The following is a 24305-nucleotide window of genomic DNA, read 5'->3' as shown; positions in this document are numbered from 1 at the left end:
AAGTTGAGTGCAGCAAGATGCAGCAGCCACATATTCCACTTCAGCTATAGATAAAGCAATCAAACTATGTTCCTTGTTAAACCAAGATGCTAATCTGGAACCCATGAAGAATTCACCACCACTTGTGATCTTCCTGTCATCCACGCTTCCAGCCCAATCTGCATCTGTATAAGCATGAAGTGTGAGATTTGTATCTCTAGGATACCATAAGCCATAGTTTTGAGTTCCTTGAAGGTACTTGAAGATTCTCTTAACTGCCTGAAGATGAGTTTCCTTAGGATTTGCTTGAAATCTTCCAACTATTCCCACTGCATGCATGATGTCTGGTCGGGTACTTGTCAAATAAAGTAGACTTCCAATCATAGATCTATAGGTTGGTTGATGCACTGCTACTGATTCATCGTTTGCACTGAGGCTGCATCCTATAACCATGGGGGTACATACTAGTTTTGCATCTTCCATGCCATATTTCTTCAAGATCTGCTTGAGATACTTGGTTTGAGACAAAAAGGTACCACCTTCATTTTGTTGGATTTGCAATCCAAGAAAATATGTCAGTTCTCCAAGCAAAGACATTTTGAATTCTTTTTGCATCACCAAGGCAAAGCTTTGACTCATAGCTTCTTCATTGCTGCCAAAGATAATATCATCTACATACACAACAAGTATTAACAACTTGTCATTTTCAATTTTTATATAAAGATTGCTATCTGTTGATCCTTTTGAAAAACTTTGTTGATGAAGGTATTTCTTCAAACGATAGTACCAAGCCCTTGGAGCTTGTTTAAGACCATAGAGGGCCTTCTTAAGTCTGCATACAAGATTTGGATCATTCCAAAGAATGAAACCATCTAGTTGCTCAATGTACACTTCTTCTTCTAAGTCTCCATTCAGAAAGGTTGATTTCACGTCCATTTGAAATACTTTGAATTTTTGAAAGCTTGAGAGAGCAAGGAACATTCGGATGGCCTCAAGTCTAGCAACAGGAGCAAAAGTTTCTTCAAAGTCTATTCCTTCTTGTTGAGCATACCCTTTATAGACAAGTCTGGCCTTGTTTCTAATGACTTCCCCATTTTCATTCAACTTGTTCTTAAAGATCCATTTTGTTCCTATGACATTCTTATCCTTTGGTCTAGGGACCAACTCCCAAGTGTTGTTCTTTTCGATCTGCTCAAGTTCTTCATCCATTGCCTTGACTCAGTATTCATCTTTGCATACCTCTTTTACATTTTGTGGCTCAGTGTAAGAGAGTAAATCCAAATAGCTCGAGGCTTCTGCAATTTTTCTTCTTGTTTGTATACCTGCCTCTTTCTGCCCCAAAATTTGAGATTCTGGATTCTTCTAAACATACCTAGATGGAGTCTTCTCTTCTATCCTTATCTATTCCTCTGGTGCCTCTTGAGGTTCTTATTCATCATCAGTCTGATTTGGAGAGTAGTCTTCATCCTCTTCGATATTTTCATAATTTACTTGCCTGGGAATGTATCCTTTTTCATCAACCACTACATCAATGCTATCAACAATTCTTCCAAGTCTTTTATTGTAACACTTATATGCTTTGTTGTGGGGAGAATAACCAAGGAGAATGCCTTCATCTGCTCTAGGTTCAAGTTTGCCAAGCTGTTCATCATTATTCTTAATATAGCATTTGCTTCCAAAAATTTTGAAATGCTTTACCGAAGGAGTCTCACCATACCAAAGCTCATGAGGAGTTTGAGTGTTGTTCACTCGGATATTTTTTTTGTTGAGAATAACAACCGCAGCAAATGCAGCTTCACTCCAGAAGGTTGCGGGAGTTCCAGACTCATCAAGCATAGCACGAGCCATTTGTTGGACCGTTCTGTTCATCCTTTCCACCACTCCATTTTGTTGAGGAGTCCTAGCTGTAGAGAATTCCCTTCTTATTCCATGTTCTTCACAGAAATCGAAAATTTAATTTGAGGTAAACTCCCCACCTCTATCGGACCTGAGGCACTTAATTTTTTCATCTGATTCGTTTTCAGCCAAGGCTTTGAAGGATTTGAATTTTTCGAATGCTTCATCTTTGTGCTTCATAAGTCCTAACCAAACCATCCTGGAGAAGTCATCAATGAATAATATAAAGTATTCTTCTCCTTGAGGTGACCTTGTCCTAAATGGACCACATACATCTGTATGGACGAGCTCAAGAGGCTTGCTAGCTGATCCTTCCTTCTCAAGGAAGTTATTTCTGGTTTGCTTACCAAACTGACATGATTTGCATATTGTCTTGTCTGGAATTTTGATATCTAGAAGACCACGAACTGAATGGTATTTGCATGCTTTCCTTATTTGTGAAAATCTTAGATGCCCCAACCTCCAGTGCGATAACCAGTGTTCATCATCCTTGCTCAAATAGCATTGTTTTTGTCCTTCTTCAAATATGTATAAATTATTTGGAGTTCTTCTACCTTTGATCACTGTTTTTCCTGTATCAAGATCACGAACACTACATCCATTTGATCGAAATATTACCTCGGTTCCTTGATCGCACATCTGACTGACACTCAGTAGATTATGCTTCAAGCCATCAACATACAAAACATTTCCAGCTTTGACCTTTTCTTTCAACTGAGCAGTGCCTCTTCCTTTTATGACTGCAGGGGTATCATTTCCAAAAGAAACTTTCTTTCCCTTTTCTGAAACACTATATGATTCAAGTTTTTCTTTATCACCTGTCATATGCTTCGAACATCCATTGTCGATGTACCATAGATTTTCCTGTCCTTCTGCATAAAAAGCTATCCCACATCTTTCTAGTTGTGGTTCCTTTATTCTCCATGTTCTGGTGCTTGAGGCTTGTTCCTTTGTCTGCCGAAACCTGCTCCTGCATTCAGAATCTTCATGACCGAAGTTATTACAAATAGAACATTCAATTTCATTTTCAAGGGCTGAAAAGTTGTTATAGGTCCTTTTCATAATCCCAGTCATACTTCTTTGTTTTTGAGCTTCTCTAGTCATGATTGTCTTGTAGGCAACACATTAAGCTACTTTGTGACCAAAGTTATGGCAAGAGAAACATTGGCCATTGAAGAAACTTCTGCGATTATCAAATCTACCACCAAAATGATTGTAGTTTCTATTGTCATCCATTCTTGAAGCAAATCGAGAAGTTTTTACCTATGGCTGGTTCTAGCTTTTGTTCACCCTTAAGATGGATTGCCCCTAATTTGCCTAGTAGTCTTTGTTTATTCTTGATGTAATTCATCCCTGTTTTACCTGGTGATCTCCATTGGGCTTTTGCTCATTCCTCCTTGTTGCATCAAGATAACTCTTTGAGGTGGATGCTTGAGATGCTTCTCCATTATACCCCAGACCTGTCTTGATTAGTGGAGAACATTGTACATTGATAATCTCATCCAGAGTTTCAGATCCTTTAACAAATTTAAGATTAAGAGCCTTTTTTTCTCAATTTCTTTTCTAAGGCCAACAATTTCACATTCTAACTTCTCAAGAAATTTTTCTTTTTCATCAAGTTGGAATTACAGAGTATCAATGATCATATCTTTTTCTTCTAAACATGTTTTGAGTCTAGAAATCTATTCATAAAAACCATCTACATCTATAGCATCCATGTAATCATCATCTTCAAAAGCCATTAAAAGTTTATAATCATTACCTCGTTCATCTTCGTCACTATTTGATAGGCCATCACTGTCTTCATGAGTGTAGTAACTTTTCTTAGTTGCATTCTGTTTCTTGTTCCATCTAACAGGTTCCTTCCCTTTGTCAATCTTATCCTTATGAGGACACTTGGCAGCATAATGACCGACTCTTCCACAAGCAAAGCATTTGAAAGGTAACTTACCTCGGAATCTTCCAGCACCTTGTTGAAGATTCTTGACAAAATTTGATTCTTCTTCTTCTTCTGACATGTGTCCTAACTCATAGTAGTCTCCTTTGCCTGAAGCCTTGAAAGCAGCTTCTCTTCTGTCCGATGGTCCTCCTTTCCTCATTTCATAAGCAATTAGAATCCCGTGCAGCTGTGACATGGTAAGGTTTCGTAGATTCTCTTTTTCTTCTATTGCAGAAACTTTAGATTCAAACCTAGGGGACAAAGATCTTAGAAATTTTTCAACCACAACAGCCTCTTTTATTTCTTCACCCAAGTTTTTCATACAATTAACAATCTCATCTACACGAAGGAAATAGTTAGCCACACTTTCATCATTGTGCATTCTGAGATTTTCATATTGAATTCTGAGGGTTTGAAGTTTTGCTCGTTTTACCTGTTCATCTCCTTCATAGCTCAGAACAATCTTGTCCCATATTTCCTTTGCGGATTTATACTGCATAACCTTGACGAATTCTGATTGAGATAGACATCCTAATAGGGTATTGACTGCCTTTGCATTTGTTTCATATTTCTTCTTCTCAGCCGGATTTGTAGGAGTTGCCGATGGAAAAGTGTACTCTGTATCGATGATATCCCAGACTTCTGTACCAAGAGATTGAAGATAGGCAGTAACTCTTACCTTCCAATATACGAAGTTTTTCCCATCAAAAATCGATGGCCTGATAGATGCTTCTCTCTCGTAGTTTCTCATGATGATGGATCTTCCTCCAAGTGATCAAGCTTCTTCAGAAGGACCTGCTCTGATACCAATCATTGGAAATAATACTGAGAGGGGGGGGGGCAAATCAGTATTATCAAGCCAAATATTCCCTTTTAAAAAATCAGAGGATATACGCTACTTCAGTTAGTAAAACCCGCGTATATACGCAACTATCTAGAAGGAAACCCGCGTATACAATGCAAACTTATGATTTACTTTATCTTTCAGATGTTGATTATTAATCTGTGTATCTAAGTGAAATAAACAGTAACCAGACCAGTAAAATAGAACAGAATACATTCACACATAAGAACACAAGATATAAGGTGGAAACCCAATGTGGGTGAAAACCACCTGCTGTAATTCATCTCTATCTTTCTTTAATTAGAAACTTCCTTTTACAATGTACTGGTGCAGTCCTTTACTAGTACGCAGGCTACAACCTGCAGAGAGCTACAACCCTCTCTCGTTTTCTAGCTTCTCCTGGAAGGGAGCTACAACCCCCTTAGCTCTTGTACTAGCCAAGATACTAGTACGTAGGTGCTGGCCTACTGAAGGCTACAACCTTCTCTTTCTTCCAGGGACCACGTTTCATAAATTTTCAGACTGGATCCATGAACATCAATCAATCATCAAGATTTCTGCTTCAACCAATCTCCTTTCCACCGAACAAAACTGATTCACAATAAACACTTCTCTGACAGCTGTACCCAGAACACAACAACAGTAACCATATACCAAATTCTGAACCTAGAACACTGCAGCAACAAATAGAGGTAGCTAGATCACAATAAAATATGTATACGCTACTTAAACAACCTAAAACATGCATGCATACGCTCCTGTGTGTGGAGAAATCTGCGTATACACATTTTTCCTTTACTGAACCTATGTGTATATGCACCTTCGCTTCACTAAACCTGCATACAGATCTATAAAGGGGAATTTCCTCTTTCAAACAGTCAAATGCTAAATAACCCAGATTATCATATTTATAGATCAAGTGTGCACCTCACAGAACAGATCAAAATCATACAAAGATACTATCATTCAAGCTTTAAAGATTATGACCCATCAATAGATCTTATCCTTCTTTATGCGCTTAGGTTCCTCCTTCATTCAGATCCAGATCTACACCATAACCCCAATCACAAAAGTTTCAGATCTAGCACATGTTAGATATTCAATTGATTCCAAAGATACTTTGCCAAATGATCTCCTTCCCCTTTTATAGTCTTAGGCCTTTCTCAATACCACGGTCCAAAACCATAATAACACAATACCACGGGCCCAATACTTGGGATCAACACTTCTGACGAGATACCATGGTCCAAAACCATAGGTTCAAGTACCAAGGACTAACTACCACGGACCAAAGGTAAGTTTTCCAACATATACGTGCTTTTCCTTGCATGAAAGTGCGTGTATACGCATACACGCCTTTGTAACGTCTAACCCGCGTGTATACGCATCTTCGTCTAGATGAACCTGTGTATATGTCTTTTCCTTCATTCTGAAAGCCTGAACTGATATCTGTTATCAAAGAGAGTTTCCATCAAGGACAACACCTATGCCATAGCTCCAAACCTGTGCCATAATGCCAACAAACATTGACAACATAACAAAGATGGTCTCATCAACAAATTCACTGGTTTTGAAACCCAGAATACAAGATATCATGTCAAGAATAAGCTTGCCAGTTTCAGTGAACCAGGCATGTACATAGGGAGGTGGGCCTTGAGGCTGGCAATCTGGCTTCATAAACAATTTAGCAATCTAGGTTATTTCTGAACTGGGCAATTGAGAGGCTTGCTCAATCAAAAATCCCATGGAAAGAGGAGCAAGGGGCTGAGCTGGATTGAAGTGTAACATCTCATTGATAGATTCAGCAATTATGTAGAAAAGAACAATTTGTGATGGAGTCACAACTGCTTTACTGACATGGTCATATTTTGCACAACATCGGTGAATAATATCTAGGAACACATTGACTGAGGGAAGGTAATACCTGGGGATATTAGATTCCCATATTCCAAGGATATCAGAGTTACTCAAATGATTATTTCTAATTCTACAAAATGCCTGGAGATGGTTCATATCACCAGATAACTCTTTAATTTAAAAATCTCTGTCAGCCAAGGGTAACCAATCCTGTTCTTTCTGAGGTGCATCGAGGGGTGCAACCTTGAGGGCCACAGGGGCTTCCATGTTTGTTTGCTGTGTTTTCAAACTGGAGGTCAAGTTTCTATGGAAAAAGGGCAAAGGACTAGCTCTGGGTGTATTTTTATGAGAGCTATAGATGGAATTTAGCTTGAATTTGGCTCTTTAGGTAAAATTCACAGAGGAAACACGAAATTACAGGTTTGGGAAGTGAAAAATGGGCTAAATACCTATTTTTAGAGGCGAACAGTGCAATTGGAGGTTGACCGGCGAGCTGTGGAGCAGGATGTTGGACTTTGCTTGGCCAGGTGGCGGACTGTATGCTCGAGCAGTTGTTTGGATGTAGTTTTCATGAAACAGTTTCGCAGAGAAAACGAATGAAAATGGGCGAAAATGACATTTTCACGACTTTTTAACAAAAACTGGCTTTCATAGGGCTTTTTGGCGCTTTTCGATCGGATGACATCATCGGGATGTGACGTTTTATCATGAAGCAGGGGTACGGATGCTGATGTGGTGGTGACGTGGTGATGGTGTCAGTGGGCGGGGTCAACGGGAGGGCGGTAAGCGGTATTGGCCTGCACCGCTTATGAGCTAAGGCAGTTTTGGGTGGAGGGCATGCGAGCATTGCGGGAGGACGACGCGTGTCCCTAGTACGACAGCAATACTGCTAACTCCCCGGGCGGTAAAATTTGGCGGTGGAGGGCTTCACAATATGATCATGGGTTGTTGGATGAGCGGGCCCAGATCTAACGGTTGGCAGAGGTCGGAGGTGACAGAGGGTTTAGGAGCGGGCCCCATATATCAAATCAAATGTTTCAATGGTTTCGGGGCTTGTTTTATTGGTCTGCGGGGTGGGTTTAGTTAGGTTATTAATTAACCCGGGTGGTTAATTAATCCCGAGGTCATGCCGATAGGGTTATTCACAAGGTTTCGGATAAACCTTGAATCCCCTGTAAAATATTGACATATGGCTATAATTTAGCTGGGGGTGGGGATAATAAAATTTGGGGTTTTTATTGTGTAGATATATTAATACGGGGGAAGGGGAATTTATAAGGGATTTAATACTTGTCATATTAATAGTTAATATGAGTAATAATGTGAAAATAAATGCTAAGCTGTAAAGTTTTGACAACTTAGGCTTAAGGGGACAAGTTTAAATGTGATTTTGCACAATCTCCTAAGTAAACAGGTTTTACTTAGGGTTTTTATGAAATGAGGTCGCCTGATTTAGGAGTATTGAGGGGGAGGTTAGTAAATGATCTGGGAGCAGTGTGAAGGGAAATTAGTCATGCCTCACTTGATTTGTAACCAGACAGTTGCCATGGTACTTATGATAACAATAATGAACATCTTTGAGAGACAAAATTAATCATAAGCACGCTTCTGCAACACCAGGCTACCTACCCAGCCTATTATACGTAACATTTTTTGTTCTTCTTCCATGGGTGAACTTGGACTGGAAAACCCTCATTCTCTTCTTTTCTTTTGCCTACAAAGCTATCTAGATCTACCCTTATCACATCCAAGGGCTCAGGTTTAACAGTTGAGCTCCTCTGCTTCTCTACCTAACTACTTATCTGCCAAGTTTAAACAGTTTGGATAGATTTTTATTCTCTATCTCTAAAACAAGAAATTCAAACATGAACTACCCAAGATTAAGCTGTTTGGCTATTCATCAATTGCATCATAAAGTTCAACAAACTGCACATGAAACTTTAATTTACAGGACAAGAAATATTAGTGGCTTTTGGGCTTGCACACTTTCCTGGTCTTTTTCCTTTGGGGTTCATTTCTTTCATTTTTTCTTTTGACCATTTCATTCTTTTTACCCTTTGATCTTTCTTTTAGGGCATACCCTCTTTACATTTTTTAATGTTTTTATCTTTTCAAATATGGAAACCTTTGCAGCAAGGAAAGGATGAACATATTAGGGATTTTACCAATCAATCATGAAATATGACACCTATTGGTATAGGAGAGTAACACTGGCTCCACTTGGGGATGGATTTTCCTGGTGAAAAGTCAAGAACAGCAGGTCAGATGGCCTTCTGTACAATTCTTGCTGCATTCTGAAATCTTCCTTTGCTGTAAGTAAACAAAATTTTACAGAGGACCATGTAAAATATACACATCTCTCATGAGATGATTCAAACCATTGTACCTCTGTTTTGGATAGTTTGTTTGAATATTTGTTTTTGTATTTTCAGCTCTCAAGTCTTCTACAATTTTTGACAAACTAAAAAATGAGGCAAAACATAAAGGTGGTAAAGTTGCTTGAATGCTCCTCAAAATTTTCTACACATTCCTTCCTATTCTTATTGCTGTAATAAACTGTAGAAACTAAACATCCTTATGTACAAGTTAGAGTCCTGATATATCAACAAACTGGATCAAAATAGTGTTTCAGCATCCGACCATTGACTGGTCCTTCTTCTGCTTCTGTACCATCCAGGCTTCTCAAAAAGTAGGTATTATTTCCCTGTGAGACCTGAATAATAAAAGGTCCCTTCCATAGGAAGTCAAACTTCCCATGTTTTCCTTTATCTTCTCTTCTGGAGTCCCATTTCAAAACTTTGTCTCCTATGAAAAAATCCTCTGCCTTAGTCCTCTTATCAAATATCTTCTTGAGTTTTTCTTGTAGCACTTGAGATCTTTGATATACCTCTTCTCTAGTCTACTGCAAATGTATAGTCTGATTTATCCTTCTTTGAATGTCATTGGGCTGTACTTGAACTTCTTGCAATAATTTCATTACAGTTATTCCTAAGGATGAAGGAAATACAACCTCCATACCATAGACAAGCTCATAGGGACTAGTCCCAATGGATCTCTTGGTAGTTAATCTGTCTGCCCATAATGCATTTATAAGCTTTTTATGCCAAATTTTCTTGTTTTCTTCCAATACTTTCTTGATGATATTGATCAGGCTTTTATTGGAAGATTCAGCTAAACCATTACCTTGAGGGTAATAGGCTATGGAGTGACCTAGAGTGATATGGTATTTGTGACAGAAACTAATCATTCTCTTGGATTTGAAAGCAGCAGCATTATCAGTTATAATTTTTTCAGGACAGCCAAATCTAGACAGGATGTTGGTTTCTAAGAATTGCATGATTACTGAATCATTGGCTTGTCTACAAGGGATGGCTTCTATCCACTTGGTAAAATAGTCTGTAGCAGTCAAAATCCATTTATGCTGGCTAGAAGAGGGAGGGTGAATTTCCCCAACAAAATCTAAACCCCATTGTTGGAATGGTATTTCAGTGGAAATTGGTCTAAGGGGTAGAGGTAGAAGTTTTCTTTTGCCTTCAAAATTTGACATTTATGGCAAGTAGTAACAAACTTTTTGACATCAACAAACAAGGTCGGCCAGTAAAATCCAGCCCTTAGAATTTTGTCAGCAGTTGATTTCCAGTACAAATGTCCACCAGAGTCCCCTACATGAAATTCTTTGAGTACCTTGTCAGCTTCATCTTTTATTAGGCAATTTAATGGAACACCTTCATGACTTTTCCAAAAGAGAGCACTATCTAAACTACAAAGCTTTGAAGCTTTCATTTTCAAAAACCTTTTCTTTGTTTTGGATAACCCTGAAGGAGCCTGCAGGTTTAATAATACATAACATATATCAGCATACCAAGGTGATTCTAGGAAGGCCTGGCTGATTTGTGAAGTCGCCATCTCCTGTTCATTATCCAGTTCATTAATATCCAAGGCTTGGCAATTGGTTTCAGTCATGAGTTTAGCCAATCCCTATCCTTTTATAAGCTTTGTAGGTTTTATTTCAATATCATACTCTAATATAGTAGCAATCCATTTACCTCTTTTGCCTTCAATCCCCTCTTGGGTCAGGATATCTTTGACAACAGTGCTTGGCACATAGGCTATTATATGGGAGTATAATATGTATACTCTGAAATCTTTGATGGCTTTCATAAGTGCATAAGCCTGCTTTTCCATGATTGGGTATTTTAGTGGTGCATCCCTCAGCGCTTTGCTGAAAAAGGCTATAGGTTTTTCACATCCTTGATCATCTTTCTGTAGTAAAACAATAGCAATAGTATGTTCTGATGCAAAAGAAAAGATTATGAAGTCTCTGTCAAATTTTGGGCTTGTAAGGACTGGTGTTTTGGTCAAAGCTATTTTGATTTCTTCAAATGCTTGTTTGGCTTCTAATGTCCATTTGACCTTGGAATCTTTTTTCAGCATATTATTCAATAATCTAATTAATTCAGCCAAGTTAGGTATGAATCTTCTTAAAATTTTGATTTTCCCTACGAAAGCCTGAAGTTTTTTGACACTTCTAGGGTGAGGTATTTTCAAAATGGCTTCTATTCTGTCAACGTCAATTTTAATGCCATCTTTTGAGATTATGTGACCTAACAGTTTGCCCTCCTCTAGGCCGAATAATGACTTCTTTGGATTTAGTGATATACCATATTTTCTGCATGTTAAAAATACATGTCTCAGATGATCTAAGTGTTGTTGATCTAATTTGGAAAATACAGTAAGATCATCAAGGTATATGACTAGAAAATCATGAATTTCTTTAGCAAAAGTTATGTCCATTGCATGCTGGAAAGTTGCCCCTACATTCTTGAGTCCAAATGATATTTTCACATATTTGAAAGTTCCCCATGGGGTTGTAAAAGTAGTCTTTTCCTGATCGTCAGGGTGAACTAAAATCTGGTTGAAGCCTCAGAAACTATCCAGCAGTGAAATTCTTGAAGCACCTACTACCCTTTGTAAAATGTGGTCCATCTTAGGTAAGGGATAGTGGTCTTTTAAAGGGGCTTTATTCACATTCCTTAAATCAACACATAGTCTGATTTCTCCTGTTTTCTTCCTAGTGGGCACTAAGTTAGAGACCCATTCTGAAAATCTGATAGGTGCAATTATTCCAGCTTCATACATTCTTATGACTTCTTTTTCATTTAGAGGGAGTAATATCGGGTTGACCCTTCTAAGTTTTTTCTTAAAAGGTTTCTGATTTTCTTTAAGGGGTATTGTATGTTAAATCACAGAAGTATCATAAGTTTGGAGATATTCATAGCTCCATGCAAAAACGTCCTGGAATTCCTTGAATAGTTGAACATATTTAAGCTTTTGGTCAGGAGGCAAAGTTTTGGACAATTTTATCATTTTAGGATTTTGTTCAGTTCCTATGTTACAGTCTTCAATGTCTGCGTTTAGAGGCTGGATTTTGGGCTTCCTTGGGATATCATTAGAGTCAAAAATGTCTTCAAGAGGAGTTAATCCTGTGGGTAAATAATTGTCTTTTAAATCAATAAGTTCAGATTCTAGTTCAGTGACCTCATCAAGCTTTATTTCTTTAAGATCTTGCAACTTTTTCTTGGTAAATTTTGTTGGGTGCAGCAATTTCGTTGCACTTTCTATTGTAATGGTTGTTTCAATTTTGTCCATCTGATCAACTTCACAAACAGTGTCCGTGTCTATATTGGTGCTAGAAAATTCTTCTTTTAGTGTCAAGAAATTGCTAATCTGAGTATCACTGTCAAACACTTGCCAGTTTTTTACATTGTCTGGTACAGTTGGCCTGTGTTTGATCTCAGTTATAAACTGATGGTTGGGTTCAAATGGCAGTTTACAAGTGCTGGCAAATGTCGTCAAACTGTGAACATGTAAATTGTGTTTCCTTGGAATTTTGGCAAGCTGAGTTTCAAGAAATGTATTGAGTATTTCAATTGTTGCTCCTCTGTAAGATCTCAATCTGAGATCATTTGTGAGGAAGTTTCCTTTCATCTTTTGAATAAATAAATTGGAGTCTCCTAATATTGATATCCTAACTGCCCCTAAGCTTTTGATCAATTTGAGTCCTAGTAAAAGGGCTTCATATTCAGCCATGTTATTAGTGCATTGAAAATTCAACATGTATGCATGTCCTTCAGCATGATCGTTTTCCATATTATGTACCCAAATCCCTACTCCTGCTCCTAGTTTATTGACTGAACCATCAAATTCTAAATACCAAAGGATCTCATGTTCATAGTTAGTATCAGGAGTCTTGGAAATTTGTTTACTAGGGAAATCTGGATTTTCAGTTTCATCTGGTTTCCCTTGTGTGTCTGATATATCATTGTTCACAAAAATTTCTTGAGTTTGAACACTAGATTTTCCATTTATGATTTTTTCTTATTATAAGGGTAAAGGCTTGACATCAGTTGAAGGGTAAATTTCAGCATTGTATAGGATAAAGGAGTCCATGTCAGAATGCATTGAGTAGATGGGAAAATTTTGGGGTTTCTCTTGGCTGCTCACCATATATTTCATTAAAGTTTCCCGATACAATCTCTTTGGCCGGCCAAATACTAAAATGGTGGCAAAGGACATGTCCAGTTGTAAAGATCCCTGGAGCTTTGCACCCCAAGATCTAGACAACAACATGCCATATCTTGGTGGTATGTCAGCTAACACCACATCCATTAAAATTGTCTTGGAAGGGTATTGAACTAATGATACACATAAATATTTGATCAATCCTAGACATCTGACCTGGCTAGAATCAAAAGAGAACAAGACTTTGTATGGCCTGGTGATATCTAGGTCCAACTTCTCCATTACAGACTTAGGCATTAAATTATGAGAATATCCAGAATCAAACATTGCATTGTGGAGTATCTTATCATGAATATTCAGACTCACATAGAAAGGAGGGACCCCTCTATCTATTGATTTTTCGTTTACCTCAGGGCCAAAGTTTAATTCTGGTTGATCATCAAGGACATCTACTGCATCTCTATTTTCTAAAATTTGAAGTGATCTATTGATTTGTTCTCTATAGACATCGTGTTTAGCCAATTCTGACAATGGAATCGCTATCTTTGATTTTCCTATTTCGGTCTCAAGGTTGAATTGTTTTTTAGTTTGTACTTTTGCATTTCGGGCAGTGATATTTTCTTTTTCTGTTGTTTTTTTAGCGCTTTTTCCTTTATCAGGAGTAGTGTTATGGGCTAACGTTGCTTCTATGTCAATTATTGGAGGTTCTCCCACAATTTCTTTGGAAGGAATGGAAGTTGAAGATTGTTTATTAGGTTTTTGATTATCTAAAACATCTTCAACTGTTGGATGATCTGGATTATGAATTGTTTTAGGAAAAGCTTGTACAGGAGGGTTCTTAACCTTAGCTTTGGTAGGTTACTTAGTTTCTTTCTGTTTATTGTCTTCAGGGACATCTATCCTTCAACTCCTGAGATTATATTGTTTTTGGACTTCGTAGATGGATGTGTCATATCCCTCCCTAAAATCAAATGACTCACCTGATTGAATTTGGAATTGATTAAGAGTGTGAGCTTCTTGGTCTTCTTGGGTTAGGAAAATTTGTTGTTCACTATTGAGACCCATTAAGTTGATTTGAATGTCTTCTGTTGGTTCACTAGAAGTTGAAGCTTCAGCATAGTTTTCTTGGAATGGAGGTCTAATTTTTGGTCAGGGCTGGCCTTTCCAGTATTGGGATTCTGATTTTTTCTAAAATTTGGGTTTCTTCCAGTGTTGCTTCGTTGACCATCCCAAGGGGATTTTCTCTCAATTGTTTCTACTCTATCACCAAATCTATCTATTCCTTTAATGATAGCATCTAATTTTTGTTCAAAGGTAGAAGGTTCTTCTTTGATGGGTATCCTCCTTTCAGCTCTAGCTCGAGCTCGTTTAGAAATTAGGTTGGCCTCAACACTGACAGCTATACTCTGCATATCTTCTAAGCTTCGAGGAGCTCTTTCCCTAAGCTAGTATGCCATGTCAGATTCAAATGCATTAGGGAATTTGATCAAGGCGAAGTCTGGTGGAGGTATGAGATTCTGAGGAATAGCATTGTATACATTGTTAAATCTGGTGCAGTAATCTTGAACAGTTTCTTGTGAACCTCTCTTCAAGTTTTCATATTCTGATAAAATGTGGAGAGGATCTTTCTTCTTTTCCCATCTGTTTAAGAAGGTCTGATAAAGGGCCTCTAGGCCAGCAATGGTATTTGCAGGGAGTGTTCTAAACCAGGTTCTAATGTCTCCAGTTAAGCTTTGGACAAATACTTTCATTCTTACATCATCAGCATCAATTTCATAGTTTTCAAAATAATCAGTCATCTTCTTAGTGTGTTTTTGAGCGGTGTAAGTGCCAGTACCATCAAAATAGGTGATTTTGATTTGATAATCTTGGGGCATGGCCCCTGGGTTTGCAGGTAGTTGCAGGGGAGCATATCGGTTTGCCATATTTGCAGAGATAAGTGTAACAGCTGGAAGAGCAGGGATAACAGTGGAAATATATGCTGTAGATGGAGGAGTGGAAAAGATGGCTTGAAGTGTTGATGGTGAGCTTGAAGAAGCTACAGTAATAGCAGAAAGGATTGGTGCTTTTTCAGGAGTAAGCTCAGATTGGATAGGGTTCTGCTGATATGTGTCAAGGGGTGAACTAGAAGAATGTTCTTGGCTCTGCCGACTTCTAAATATCTTAGGAATTAAATTAGGGTTTTCAAAGACCAGTGGGGAATTTGGATCAGGATTCGATCTAGTGTAACAGATCTTCTTCTTTGGAGCCAGCTTCTGAATATATTTTTTGGTTTTCCGTGAAATATTTAAAGGATACAACTTGTGACAGTATCTTTCTAGGAAGTTTTAAATATGGGCGTTTTGTATTTTCCTAAAGATCTATTGAAACAAAGGAACTGATCAAGTATTTGAGACAACTATTCAAAGTATAAACTAGGCTGGAGATATACTGAAGCAGCTTTTATTTAATCCTGCAATTGCATAGCAAAAGCTATTTCAAAGGCTACCTGGCTAACTTTAGGCTCCATCTGTAGCTTTAAAAAATAAACATTAGTAACAAACAATTATTCAGCTCCCCAGTGGAGTCGCCAATGATGTTATCACTCAGGTTGTTCCCTAAAGTTGTAAGAAAGGGAATACGGCTGAGGTAACCACAGACCAACCTTTTAGATATAGATTCTAGCCAATCTGCATCCAGAGAGGGCTCTCTCTTTATGTTTTAGCTTTGTTTGAGGTATATTAGGCTAGATATGAAGTGCAAGGGTTTTGTTTAGAGTTTGGTTGGAAGGATGGGGACTCAATAGAACAGTGAGGTAAAACTGAAACGTTTCAGTCCATTGGGCATGATGGAGTCAAAGAAGAATGGCTTCCTGGGTTAGGTTTCTTATTAGAGTATTTATCATAGAGCAAGGTACTCAAATATGGAACAATTTATAGGCTGGAAACAGATGGAATGGAGTCAATGGGTGAAGAGAAATTAAGAATCCTTCATCATGTTGACAGAGGGGAAATGGATGATTACTGCTAAGGAGAAATTAAGAGTTCATTAGCAGATATTCAAGATGAAAGAATTAGGGGAAACAGGAGCAATTAAGAATTCACTATTTATGCTAATTCTGAAGAAAACGTTAATAATAACAAAGACTGAACACAGAGTGAAAACAAGCAAATTCTGAGTTATTCTTTTTCTCTATTATTTAGATCATGAAACATAGATGATATAGTAAACACAAAAAATGTAAGACACAAGTTAGGAGGGACTTATTGATCCATAAAACAATTCAAGAATTCTGTAACATGGTCCTTAGCATCAATTCTTCATTCAGTAAGCCAGACAAAAATGGTTCCAATTTCCTTTTATTCCAGACTTCTTCAGTATTACAATCAAAACTATGAACATCCACCACTCACCAACCCCAAATACTTCGTCTGGGTGGTATTTATACACAAATGTCAAGATATCATACAAAATATCTAATAGAAATAATATCTGTTGAAAATTAATGCTTCTTTTACACAGATAGAGATAGACAGTCTCGAAAACAGGGAAACAATAAATAGATACAATAAATTCATGTTGCGCTGGTTGTTCCATCTTTATGAGATGTACTGGAGGTAGGTGTTGCAAGTCGGTTCACGGTCATCTTCTACTGATCATCTGTGCTGGTTATTCTGCTTTGTCCGGACTTTCTTTAAGTCTGATGTGATGCGCTTTGATCTGCATGAGTGTGATTCATTCCCATTCTCTGCATTATAGTAGATGGTCCCACAATTTTCAATTGACCAAAGAGAAGTTTATAGGATTTCTAACATGCTTTGCCACCACTCCGGTCCTAGTGATTTATGTCTCTGCAACTTCCTCAGAGTTTCGTCAATCTCTGTGTACCTGAAGAAATTATGTGGGATGGTGAATAGATGCTTCACCTCGTGTTCTATGTAGAATAAGTTTTCCAGGCTGTCATAGAGGGACTATCCAGATGGGAGTGATTTTTCTCCTAAAGTACTTGATGATGTAACAACTTGACTAACAACATATGTATTCAATTTATGTACATAGTCCTTGTGTTTCATTAGATGATTATTACTTCCCAAAGGACTTGGCAGACCTTTTTGATGCAGGACTGTAAAGTTTCTGTGAAAGAATCAATCTCTACCTGCATGTCTTGGCATCTTCTGTCCAAACTTTGCATTAGAGTTCTCATGGTTAGAACTCTCTTGATGTCTAAAATGGTGCCTGTTCTGTCTCTAATGTCCAGTGCTTCCAGTTCTTGACTGGTCTTGGTATTCAAAAAATGTATTAGCCTGTTAGCTTCCTCAGGCATCTATCCCAATAAGGCTCTTGTTTTTTGAATTTCCACTTGGGCCACTCTTATTAAGTCAATCTGCTCATAAATGGTTTGGATAGACCTCCACACATCACTAAGGGATTGAGTGATGTTGGTCCACAAAATTCCCCTAATTTCTTCTAGAGGTTTATGTAGAGAAAGGTCCTTTTCTAATACTCTCACCTTGTTCTCCAATGCTTTGATCTCCCTTGTTTTCTCTGCCACATTCATCTTGGATTTATCATAAATTTGCTCAACCTTTGCCAATTTTTCTTTTACCTACTTCAGCTCTGATACTTGGAGTTTCAACTCCTCCATGGCTTTTATTAATTGCTCTGTAGTCATAGTAGTACTGCTGCCTAGTGCTGTTGCTGTGATGACGTCTGTTGTTGATGCTGGGACAGTGGGAGGCACTGCTGTTATAAGTGTGGTAGGGGCAGTAGTGACTGTTGGGACTAATTCAGGTGGCTGGGAGGTCGACTCTCCCTGCTTTTCTTGTAGATATTTCTCCAATGCCTGCTCTGTCTCACTCAATCTCTCATTCAATCTCATGAGCAGGTCCATCATGTCCTCTTCAGACTTCTGCTGCACAACATCTGCAGTCTATGGGTGCATAGAAGGAGGCATTTTAAGCTATTTTCTGAGGGTAGCAATGTCCTCTTCTTTTTTCTTCATTAGTGCTTTTATGCCTTTGGCATCTTTGGGATCATGTCCCAGTTCAATGATGATGTCCTCCAAAGATTTTATCCTGTTGTCCTTTGCTAGAGAAGAAGCTTTCTCTAAATCTAATTAAGCAGAGGTATTATTCAAGGAGTTTTGTAATTTATGAGCCAACATTGATTTATCAGCCAATGTGGAGTATACTATTTCTCCAGTCTGTTTGTGCAGCTCAATCTGGTCTATTGGATGAATGTCTTTGGCCAAGACCTCCAGATTTGTCCTGATATAATCAGCTGCTGCTTGTGGTTGTTGCACCTTGGGCTTGAAATTACTCTTGATCATATTCCCTTCTTTAATGTCATAGGCAAACATCAACCTTTGCTATTTTGTGGGGGCTATCTTGAGATATTGATTGTAAATCTGCAGCCTTAGTGGATCATTTCTAGCCTTTATCTCTGTGAATGTTCTCTTGATGTCAGAGGTCTGCTTACTTGGTGGCCTAATGGATGAAACTTCCACACTATGTTGCCTTTCTAGCTCCTGCCTATGTGGCCTAGTTGATGTCTCTATCACGAGGGAGGTCTATTGGCTGGTTGCCCTCTCACCTCTTAGACTTTCTATTGTTTCTTCTATGATTTCCTCTTCAGGCAGAGGATTCAGTCTTTTCCTTTCTTCACCTGGCTGTTCTGCAGTTCCACTAATGGGTGTGGCCTCTTCTCTGTCTCTTTTCTTGCCTTTTTCTTCATTTAGAGGAGTCTGTAATGCAGGAATCTCTGCTGCTTTGGTCTGGACCGAAGGAATTTGCCCCTGCTGATCAGTCATTTCTTACTGCTCCATGCCTGCCACTTCCTTGCCCTTAGAAGACCCTGTACCTGGTGCATTGGTTTCTTGTACAGGTTGCTGTGAAGTTTCAGCAAAAAATGTACCCACTCTAGTTTGTTGAGGCAGCTTGAAAGATACCTGTCCAAAAGAGTCTAGGTCAAGGGTCTTTTCAAGATCTTTCATAGCTTGTTCCAACACTTCTTATTGTGTAAGTTCTTCTATTAATATACCCTCTACCCACTCATCCTGATTAGAAAATTGTTCTATTTTAGGGATCCTAAAATGTTCATAGGCTGATAACCTGTCTTTTACTTTTCCGTCACTTATAAATCTATTTGGATCATATGTTACCCACCAGAAACTTTTCTTCAATTTAAGGTCTTCCCCTAATATCTTATTAGCATCTTCCCATGCCTCCCTCTTGTTAATGATAAAAGGGACTAACTAGTTTCTTATTCTTAGCTGAGCCTTTCCCTTCACCTTGCAAAAGTGAGTTAAATCTGCATTGATAAGTTGCCTGAAATACTCCAGTGCAAACAGTCTCATGGGCACATATTTGGGCAGCTTATAAGGGCAAATTTCACAACCATAAATTTTGATTTCACTATGATTTTGGTAGAGGTACTAGTCACCTACTCTGTAGTTTTTGGAGAGCTGTAAAATCTTCTTTATATCCCCAGGGAGCCTAGGAGGAGGAGCTCCTATCAATAAAGTGGAAGCTGGATGTATAAACCAGTCGATGAATTCACAGTAGGTATAAGGGGATTCAGAAACATTGTGGAAGACTGAGGTCCAAAAGATCACAGACCTCCTCTCTCCTTTGGAATCCAATTTCCTGATGGGAAATGAAAAGTTGTCTGTCTAATAATATAGCAAAAGGTGATATATGAAATAGGTGTACTTGAAGACTCCTCTTTCTAGATTTATGAATTGCTCATTGATTTTATTGGCAATGAAAGAGGCATAATCATATTTGACAGCAAGGGGCTGTCCTGGAGTAAACATTGACAACACAACAAAGATGGTCTCATCAACAAATTCATTGGTTTTGAAACCCAGAATAAAGGATATCATGTTAAGAATAAGCTTGGCAGTTTCAGTGAACCAGGCATGTACATAGGGAGGTGGGCCTTGACGCTGGCAATCTGGCTTCATAAATAATTTAGCAATCTAGGTTATATCTGAACTGGGAAATTGAGAGGCTTTCTCAAGCAAAAATCCCATGGAAAGAGGAGCAAGGGGCTAAGCTAGATTTAAGTGTAACATCTCATTGATAGATTCAGTAGTTATGTAGAAAAGAACAGTTTGTGATGGAGTCACAACTGCTTTACTGACAGGGTCATAGTTTGCATAGCATTGGTGAATAATATCTGGGAACGCATTGACTGAGGGAAGGTAATACCTGGGGATATTAAATTCCCATATTCCAAGGATATCAGAGTTACTCAAATGACTATTCCTAATTCTGCAAAATGCCTAGAGATGGTTCATATCACGAGATAACTCTTTAATTTGGAAATCTCTGTTAGCCAAGTGTAACCAATCATGGTCTTTTTGAGGTGCATTGAGGGGTGCGACATTGAGGACCACAGGGGCTTCCATGTTTGTTTATTGTGTTTTCAAACTGGAGGTCGAGCTTCTGCGGAAAAAAAGGGCAAAATAGTAGCTTTGGTTGTATTTTTATGAGAGCTATAGACAGAATTTAGCTTCAATTTGGCTCTTTAGGTAAAATTCACAGAGGAAACATGAAATTACAGGTTCGAGAAGTGAAAAATGGGGTAAATACTTGTTTTTAGAGGCAAATAGTGCAATTGGAGGTTGACCGGTGAGCTGCGGAGCAGGATGCTGGACTTTGTTTGGCCAAGTGGTGGACTGTATGCTCAAGCAGTTGTTTGGACGTAGTTTGCATGAAACAGTTTCACGGAGAAAATGAATGAAAATGGGCGAAAATGACATTTTCACGACTTTTTAACAAAAATTGGCTTTCGCAGGGCTTTTTGGCACTTTTTGGTCGGATGACATCATCGGGATGTGACGTTTTGTCGTGATGTGGGGGTACGGATGCTGATGTGGTGGTGATGTGGCGATGGCATCAGCGGGTGAGGTCAGCGAGAGGGCGGTAAGTGGTATTGGCCCGCACCGCTTATGAGCTAAGGCGTTTTCGGGTGGAGGGGACGCGAGCATGGTGGGAGGAGGACGCGTGTCCCCGATACGGCGACAATACCACCGACTCCCCGGGCAGTAAACTTTGGTGGCGGAGGGCCTCGCGATATGATCGTGGGCCGTTGGATGAGCGGGCCCAGATCTAACGGTTGGCGGAGGTCGGAGGTGACAGAGGGTTTAGGAGCAGGCCCCATATATCAAATCAAATGTTTCAATGGTTTCGGGGCTTGTTTTATTAGTCTGCAGGGTGGATTTAGTTAGGTTATTAATTAACCTGGGAGGTTAATTAATCTCGAGGTCACGCCGATAGGGTTATTCACAAGGTTTTGGATAAACCTTGAATCCCCTATAAAATATTGACATATGGCTATAATTTAGTCGGGGTGGGGATAATAAAATTTGGGGTTTTTATTATATAGATATATTAATACAGGGGAAGGGGAATTTATAAGGGATTTAATACTTGTCATATTAATAGTTAATATGAGTAATAATGTGAAAATAAACGCTAAGCTATAAAGTTTTGACAATTTAGGCTTAAGGGGACAAGTTTAAAAGTGATTTTGCACAATCTCCTAAGTAAACGGGTTTTACTTAGGGTTTTTATGAAATGAGGTGGCATGATTTAGGAGTATTGAGCATATCTCAATATCCTTGGGGGGAGGTTAGTAAATGATATGGGAGAAGTGTGAAGGGAAGTTATTCATGCCTCACTTGATTTGTAACCAAACAGTTTCCATGGTACTTATGATAACAATAAGATGAACATATTTGAGAGACAAAATTAATCATAAGCATGCTTCTGCAACACCAAACTACCTACCCAACCTATTATACCTAACATTTTTTGTTCTTCTTCCATGGGTGAACTTGGACTGGCAAACCCTCATTCTCTTCTTTTCTTTTGCCTGCAAAGCTATCTAGATCTACCCTTAACACATCCAAGGGCTCAGGTTTAACAGTTGAGCTCCTTTGCTTCTCTACCTAACTACTTACCTGCCAAGTTTAAACAGTTTGGACAGATTTTTATTCTCTATCTCTAAAGCAGGAAATTCAAACATGAACTAGCCAAGATTAAGCTGTTTGGCTATTCATCAATTGCATCATAAAGTTAAACAAACTGCACATGAAACTTTAATTTGCAGGACATGAAATAGTAGTGGCTTTTGGACTTGCACACTTTCCTAGTCTTTTTCCTTTGGGGTTCATTTCTTTCATTTTTTCTTTTGACCATTTCATTATTTTTACTCTTTGATCTTTCTTTTATGGCATACCCTCTTTAAATTTTTTAATGTTTTGATCTTTTCAAAATATGGAAACCTTTGCAGCAAGGAAAGGATGAACATATTAGGGATTTTACCAGTCAATCATGAAATATGACACCTATTGGTATAGGAGCATAACACCTCCCTTCAATGAGGCATTTATTTTTGTAATATCTTTTTTGGCCACAGAGCCATTCATGACTGATACAGCTAGTCAACCTAACAGCGGAATCTAGGAGATAGATATTTTTGCTATAATGTAGCTTCTTTCTCCCCTCTCCAGATAAATAAGGGAAAGCAAGACTTAGAAAAGGTTCATAAATTTTAGAGAAAACACTACATGCTGTTTTGAGACTGTATCTCTTTGTAAAACAGATATTTTCAGAATATCAAGGAAACAATGTTGATTCCCTCTTCGAGTATTACAGTATGTGTTCCCCTTGTAAAAATCATTTTTATGTTCATGCTTCTTCCCTAAATGCATGCTAAGTATTGTTTCTAGAAATATTTCAAGCTCTCTCATGGATTCATTAGTATCTACATGTTAATGCGAATGCTTGTAACTGTTTTATAGATTCATTTGTCTCAACATTGTTTATGTATATGCCTATGAGGACTATTGAAATTATATCTTTAAATCTGCAACACTTGAATCATAGCTTTCAGTTTCTCCTTCATTCATTATTTCTGCTTGTAACTCAAATAAGAATAGAAATCCTTAGTGCCTCAATCTCTCTGTGCTAAGTGTAGTATTCTTGAATACTTATGCTCTATGTGATGAGTTTTTCCTCCTCTTGGTCCTCTCTCATACTCTCTGTAAAATCTTATTAACTTGTAAGATCTTGAAGCACTCAACCTCCTCTATTTTTATACTTATTTATGAGATCTGAGCCTGTGAATACGTACCAGAAATCCATGTTTAATTTCTTTGGATTAATGAACCAATCCATTTCCTATGTATATATGTATCTATAGAACATAAGTGTTGTCTCCAATTTCCCGTAAATCATTTCAAACACACCAATTTAGATGTGCCCAGGCACTGGTCTTGTAAGCAATCCAAGGTTGTCTCTGGGAGATACAACATTCACAACACAACAATTGTTTTGACAATAACAAATAAAAAAATAAAAGTTTTGATTTACAACATAATTAAACGCGTAAGAAACTTTATTTCTACCAATTTACATAACTAAAGCAACAATAATAAGAATAGTTGATATGGTGGCTTGATTCTTGTGTTCATATTTGGACCACCCAATTGAATATGCTACCTTGCTAATTAGGAAATATACCTGACTTCCTAGCCCAGGGAACCTCCACAAGTTCCCTATCCCTTTGAGCCCAACTCCAACCACAATCTTAGTGTTCCTAAAATAGATCCAATGCCCTGCAAGCATAAACTGATCTATCTGAGTTCTCACTCCTCCCTTCTCTCCCCACTTCAAACTCCAAAAAAAATGACCCCTCCTTCATTCTCATCCTCTTGTCTTATGCCTCCCTTCCTCACCGATACCAACCACCTATCATAAATGTCATGAATTCCCCCCATTCCTTTGAATCCAATGCCTTCAATGGCCCTTTATTCCTTCAAATCCAATGCGTATTTTCCCTTAATTAACACCCATCCTCGTCACTCCACCTACTATTTTGTCCCTTAATTAACACTCGAGTAGTGCATTCACCAACCAACCCTCATTAATTAAATTAAAAAATTCAATTCAATAAAATAATACTATCCTTGAAATGTTAGTCAAACCTAAAGAATCATAGGAATTTAATTATTAAATGAATCATGCTTAAAATATAACCATTAATTATAACTAAGGTTTTAAGGTTAATTAATCACGTCTAATCAATATTATCCATTAATCAAGCTTAAGGCACATGATGCAGATAGGATGACAAAATAATGTAAGAGAATAAGATCAAGTATAGGAATTATAGCGAAGGTTATGCACATGATGCAACAACTACAAGTCAACCCATAAACCAAACTAAGTTACAGATAGTAGGAGCTATACTATAAAGGTCATGTTGTTTTGGTTTGAG

Source organism: Pinus tabuliformis, chromosome 5_1 (assembly GCF_031772625.1).
Source record: "Pinus tabuliformis cultivar Carrire ecotype Pingquan chromosome 5_1, CPIR1, whole genome shotgun sequence".
Classification (NCBI taxonomy): domain Eukaryota; kingdom Viridiplantae; phylum Streptophyta; class Pinopsida; order Pinales; family Pinaceae; genus Pinus; species Pinus tabuliformis.
This window is presented reverse-complemented; position numbering follows the sequence as displayed.